Raw genomic sequence first — 6,280 nt, forward strand, 5'->3', positions numbered from 1 at the left:
CATATTTTCAATTTAACTAAACATTACTAAATACATCCATACCAAGATCACATAATACCAAGCATAATGCATAAGCGTTCATAATTTACAATTCATTCCACGCATAATCTATTTTCACATTTTGGTAACGGTAGATACAACAAAATCATGTAATAGAACCTCATGAATACAACTTGTATTGTTCACCCTGAAGTGGAGATCTGATCTTCGCCTTGCCTCTACTTGCACTCGTTTGTTGTCACCCACCTCCAAGTGTGAATGTTGATGTGCTATGACTGAATGTAGTGACCCACTAGTTGACCTCCCAACCTACTCCTTGGGCACTCTTCTTTCCTGCGGACCCCTGAGTTGCAATGAGGCTATAGAATAGTGGAAGTATGCTAGTTGATTGTGGTGGGTACTCCTTGGCTCAAAAGTTCCCTCTCTAAAGATCTCCACATCACCAAACTCATTATAGCTCATAGCCACTCATAATGGCATAATCTCATCCATCCAAAAATAGGGTAAGCAAAAGTCCCTTCGCCCATGACTTGCCCCTTATTTTATATGATGCTTCAGAGGTGAGACTTGGCACTTCATGCATAATAAATTATTTTTATTAATCCAAAAGTTTTATTATTCACCCACCCATGAGTCACCCCCTCACAAAGTCTCTCCAAAATTATTTACCTAAATTTTAATTAAAAAATAATATTTTTCATTGCCCCAACAAGACTCTATTTATTCTCCTAGTTGTCTCTTAATCTCCCTTTTTTGCTCCTTAATTTTGTGTTCCTTAATGACGTCAAGTAATAAGTCTCAGATTTGGTCCCCTAACTACCTCTTAATTTAACTCAATTTAACTCAATTTTCCTCTTAGATGGACATTCTTATGTTGGCTCTTGACACATAGAGGTTCTCTAAATTTATCTAATTTTAATTTATTAATCTTTATTTCAATTCACTGCCCTCTTCTCTTAATGAAGTTTAACTATTATAGGATTAATCTTTATAATTAACTCTATGCCCCTCTTCTCCCCTTTTACCTATTTAAAATACTTATGTACATTATCTACCTAATATTTTCCAACATGGGAAGGGTAGAGTTCTCAAGGTACAATATTTTTATTTCTTCCTATTCTCCCTTTACCCCAAGTTTTATTCTTGATTTAATTTCCTTGGTTCTAACCTCATTTACCACCTCATGTGAATTAGTAGTATTTTCATTTCTTGATTATATTTAGTAGTTCTATTTTTTTTATGCCAAGGGTGCCAAGTCGGTCGTGCCCTTCAAGAGCTTTCTTTTAAAGTTCCAAGGGTGCCACACCTAACAATTTCTTCTTCATGTCAAGGGTTCCAAGTTGTTTGTGCCCTTTAAGATCTTCCCTTGAAGTTCCAAGGGTGCCACTCTGCTTGCCCTTCAAGCATCCAGTGGCTACAAGGAAAAATTATAGGTGCAACAACGAAGATCAATAACATTTCACGTGTTTCTCTCTAGACTAATGGTGTTGGGGATCAAAGAATCTATCTTGATGTATGCACCCTAGTAAGTCCTCACGAGTGACCCAATTTAGGACCTTCCTACATGATATCATGATATTCAAGGCAAAGGTGTCCCAACCTTTCCAACCCAAGTCATAATGGGAGTGCTAGCGAGTGAAATTAGGGACACTGCCCCACCCCTCCCATGTAGTTTCATCCATTTGTACAACCCCATCACCCATGTCTGAGTCATTCAACCAAGCAACTAACCTATGCCTAAAACCACTAACATGTCTTTAGTTTTTATAGTAAGGTTCAAAATAAAAATTTAAAATTTCTAAGACAAATATTCATTTCCATCAAACGAGATGCCGTCGACCCATATCATGCAAGTGCATCTATGTTAGCCTCACTCTCACATTAAAAACAATAATAAGTCCAAAAATATTAAATTAATTAAAACATGAAAGTTGGATTTAATTCCTAACTTTCTAGATTGGGTTTGTTCCTCAAAGTTAGGAGTCAGTTTAGGTCTAGTTGGTTGAGAGATTCTCTCCAACTAGTTAGGCTCCTATATTAGTGTATGGTTGAGATATTTTCTCAACCAAAGTGTCCAAGATAAACACAATATCTTGAGACAAATATCCTCTTGTATATATATTTGTGTTATACACATTATTTTAATAATGATAATGAGAGAGGAATGCAGTGAGGCTCTCAGACCTTTTCCACCATGTTTATGTCTCTGATAATTTAGTGTGTTTATTTTGTTTAAATCCTTCAATCTAGTGGTTTCTTATCATACTCAATAATCATCAGTAACAAAGTTTCACAATGTTAGTCATTGTTATAATAACATCATCAACATGACAATCATCAACATCGTTGTTCATCATGAACCAAAACTAATGCAAGTAGCCAACATAAGGAACACATCCATCATAACTATCATCATCTTAACATTAGCAGAATAAATACATATCCATCAAATCTATCATCATCATAACATCAATAGAAAACTTACATATCCATAAAAACTATCATCATCTTAACACCAATAGAAAACATACATATCCATCAAAGCTATCATTATCATAACATCAATAGAAAGCATACATATCCATTAAATCTATCATCACCATAACGTCAATAGAGAAGATACATATCGATCAAAGCTATCACCATCCTAACACTGACTAGGAATTAAACAAGTCCATCACATCCACTAATAGTAGAGTCAACTGTTTGGATCCTCAGCCTAAGGTCCTCAGAGAATAATGTGTGAGACTTAAGGCTAAATCAATGTTAATAGAATATCAAGGTTAGTCAACTAGAGCGCGGAACTACAACTTGGATTTTAATACCCAACTGGAGTGAACTAGCTCATGCATGGGAGAAGTGGATCAAATAAGCTCCTATAAAATAAGACATACTCAAGTGTGCACTTATTCCCAGAAAATAGAAATTATCCTTACAATGGATGAAATAAGTGCTCGATCTCCTACAAAATATGATCTAACCCTAGACTTAAGGAATGAAGTCTTCCTGTCCCTAGAAAAGTGGAAACATACTAATATAACTCCTAGAATTATGTGATCAAACTCAAGTGCTCTCTAGGAGAGAGAAAAATGTGTTAGGGAAAATGATGCCCCTTGCCCCCCAAAAGGAAAACTTAGGTGAGTATGATATGTGAAAACAGAAAGGATCCCAACCACCCCCCCAATAAAAATAAAAATGAAAAAGATAGAGGATATTATGAAGTAGATTACATATCTAGATTTGAAGTAAATGTCTACTTCACTGCTAAGTGAGCTCATAATTTTGTGAACTTCTTCTTAATGAAGTATTTGGTCAAGATGTCTAAATTCTATTATGAAAATTGATATATTCTAGATCAATGAAATCGTCATGAATCAACTCTTGGATGTGATGCATGTGAATCTCAATGTGCTTGGTCTTTTACCGCTAAATTGGATCTTTGGAGATCTCGATGGTACTCTAATTTTCACAAATATGATTATAGGCTGGTGATACTAAATACCAAATCTAGTGAGAATATGCTACAACCAAATGGACCTTATTGTTGCATTCACTGTTTTTATACTTGTATTTGCCACCATAGGTCTTACAAGGAAATTGTTATATGTTATAGGGATGAAATTACAAATTTGAGTAATTTATCATAAATAATTTATCACGATTTCATAATTATGAAACACTAATTATTTTATAACTGAGAAAAAATCATAGTTATTGAGAAGAAAGTTCATAGTGAGTTGGGGAAAATAATAATTGAGCATGAAACTTGTACATGATGTGTAATTGCTTGGTTCAAATGCCATCAAGTTATCCATGACTTATATCCACCCAAATCACATGCCATCAATCATAACTTCTCTTGGCCCTATGTTTCTAGATACATCCTTTCTAATCTATGAGAAGCATATATAACTTGACCCTCTTAGGTGTGGAAATAAAAGAAGCTAATTGAATTTCCTTATTATGCTTAAGGATTTCCACTAGGAGGTCATTCCATGCTTCATAGATGAGCCTAGTCTATGAATGATTCAAGGAGGAAGGTCAAGGGATCAGAGAAGAACACCCAACACCGAAGGTATAACCTTCCTATTGTACTTTTGATTCATATAGAATAATAAATTTTTTTTCCCTCTTGAATTTGTATGTTACATGAGATCATGATGTTCATATTATGATTAGAATTTATTTGATACTACTTTTCATTTCTTAGAGGAAAGCAATTGTCCTTGTGCGTTTATGAATGTGTCTTGGTGATAGGATGCAAGAGCTAGAACATGATCTTAGAGTGAGCAATGGGATCTTCAACTACAAGATCATATCTATAATCTGCATCAACATGTGAGGATAACCATGTATGGTCTCTTCTTGTCTTTTCCATATTGTGAAAGTAATTGCATGTGATATGTATTAGAGAATATGATTGTTTTTTTCTACCCATCATCTAGTAGATATTGGGGCAAGATATCTGTAACAACAATCCCTTTCCCATTAAGTAAAGTCAGGGAAAACCATTGTGCCTTTATACTCTACCTTTGTAGTTAATAAATAATGGTTAATTTCTTCTCACTCGACCAACAAATAGGACCCGAGTCATGAATGAGTACATAACTAGAAGTGGACTTGCAATCTATGTCATCACTATCCTAATCAAAATCTACATATCCAACTAGATCAAGAATGCAATCTTCTACATAATGTATCCCAAAACTATGATTACCCTAACATATCACAAAGTCCTTTTTTCATATTTCCAAAGTAGGTAATGAGGCTCCTGCATGTACATGGAAATTTTTTCAACTAGGGTCAAATTCCACCTTGGACAACTTAGATGACCAAAATGATGATTTCATTAAATTCCTCTTTTCGAGAGGACCAAAATCGACCTAAAGATTACCCTATTTGGACAAGCAGAATTTGGTTTTTGAATTTATTTTATCGACTCATGTATATTGGAATAAGTCGGCCCTAAGAACATGCACAATTGGGTAGGTCTGCCTCAACATCAAGTGGACCCTCATGGAAGCCTATAAATAGAAGAGACCTCAAGCTCATTTGGACACATTGATAAATCGATCTTCTTCTCTTCTATTGTCTTGGTTTACACAAGTCTGATGAAGGAAGTTAGCTCAAGGGTCCGAAATTACATGGTTGAAGCTCGTACAAATCTAGGGTTTCTGTTTCTTGGTCGCTGGCTCGTAACTAAGCATTATTTTCCCTGTATGCATGCACAAAGTGGTTAAGGGTGCATCTGAGAGGTCTCATCTAGTCGCACAGAAGCCGAAAAGGAGAGCCTATAGTTTTTGAAGCGGATTAGACAATGTTGGTCCCTAGACGCACACATAAAATGGTCTAGGGTTTGTATGGGCAGTCCCAGTCATTTGCATAGTAGTTGGAAGGGAGATACTAGGGGTTTGGAGCGGTTCTATGCATGTTTGTCTCTAGAAGCATGCATACAGTCTTCCAGGGAGCATTTGGGTCAGACACAGATGATTTCACATAGTAGCTAAGGGAGCATCTGGGTCAGAAACAGACGATTGCACACAGTGGCTAAGGGAGCATCTGGGTCAGACACAAAGTTAATTTTAGGTATGTTCTATGCTTAGAGAAATTTATTTCAATTTTCACAGTTAGCTCAATAGCTTTTCCAAATTAGCAATCACATCAAAATTAAAGTAAACTATAGATAGAACATAAACATAAATCGCAGAAGACAAGCCAAGATAAGAGGACACAAGATGTGGCACTAGCCAGGGACAAACCCCAATGTGGGGAAACCATTGATCAATTCTTCTTATATATTCTTCAATAGTTCAACAGAGAGAGAGAGATAGTACGTTTACAATAGAAGTCAACACTTTGACTTATCTAGATAAGAGCATAGATCATCTCTAAGAAGACGATACATGAGATTAGTTGAAGACATGCTGCTTTAGCTGATTCTCCATGGTTACTCCTTCACCTATCGTTGTGTTGCATTTCGTCATCATGCTGCACCTCACCGTGCTGCACCATGTTGCACCCATCATCATTATGCTACATCTCATCATGCTTCATTAATCATGATTGTACCCATCACTGTACTGCATTATGTGCCATTGCTACACCATGTTGCCATACTGATCTATGTGATGGCTGCATCTTGCTTGCTTGTTGTCCCTAACTTGCGTTTTGTCCCTAGCATGCTTGTGGTCCTTTGCATGCTAGTTGTCCCTTGCATTCTAGCTATAACATTGCATGCTTGGTGTATTTGTTGCTAAGTACCATACAACTGTCCCAATGT

The sequence above is a fragment of the Pinus tabuliformis genome, chromosome 8 (assembly GCF_031772625.1).
Source record: "Pinus tabuliformis cultivar Carrire ecotype Pingquan chromosome 8, CPIR1, whole genome shotgun sequence".
Classification (NCBI taxonomy): Eukaryota; Viridiplantae; Streptophyta; class Pinopsida; order Pinales; family Pinaceae; genus Pinus; species Pinus tabuliformis.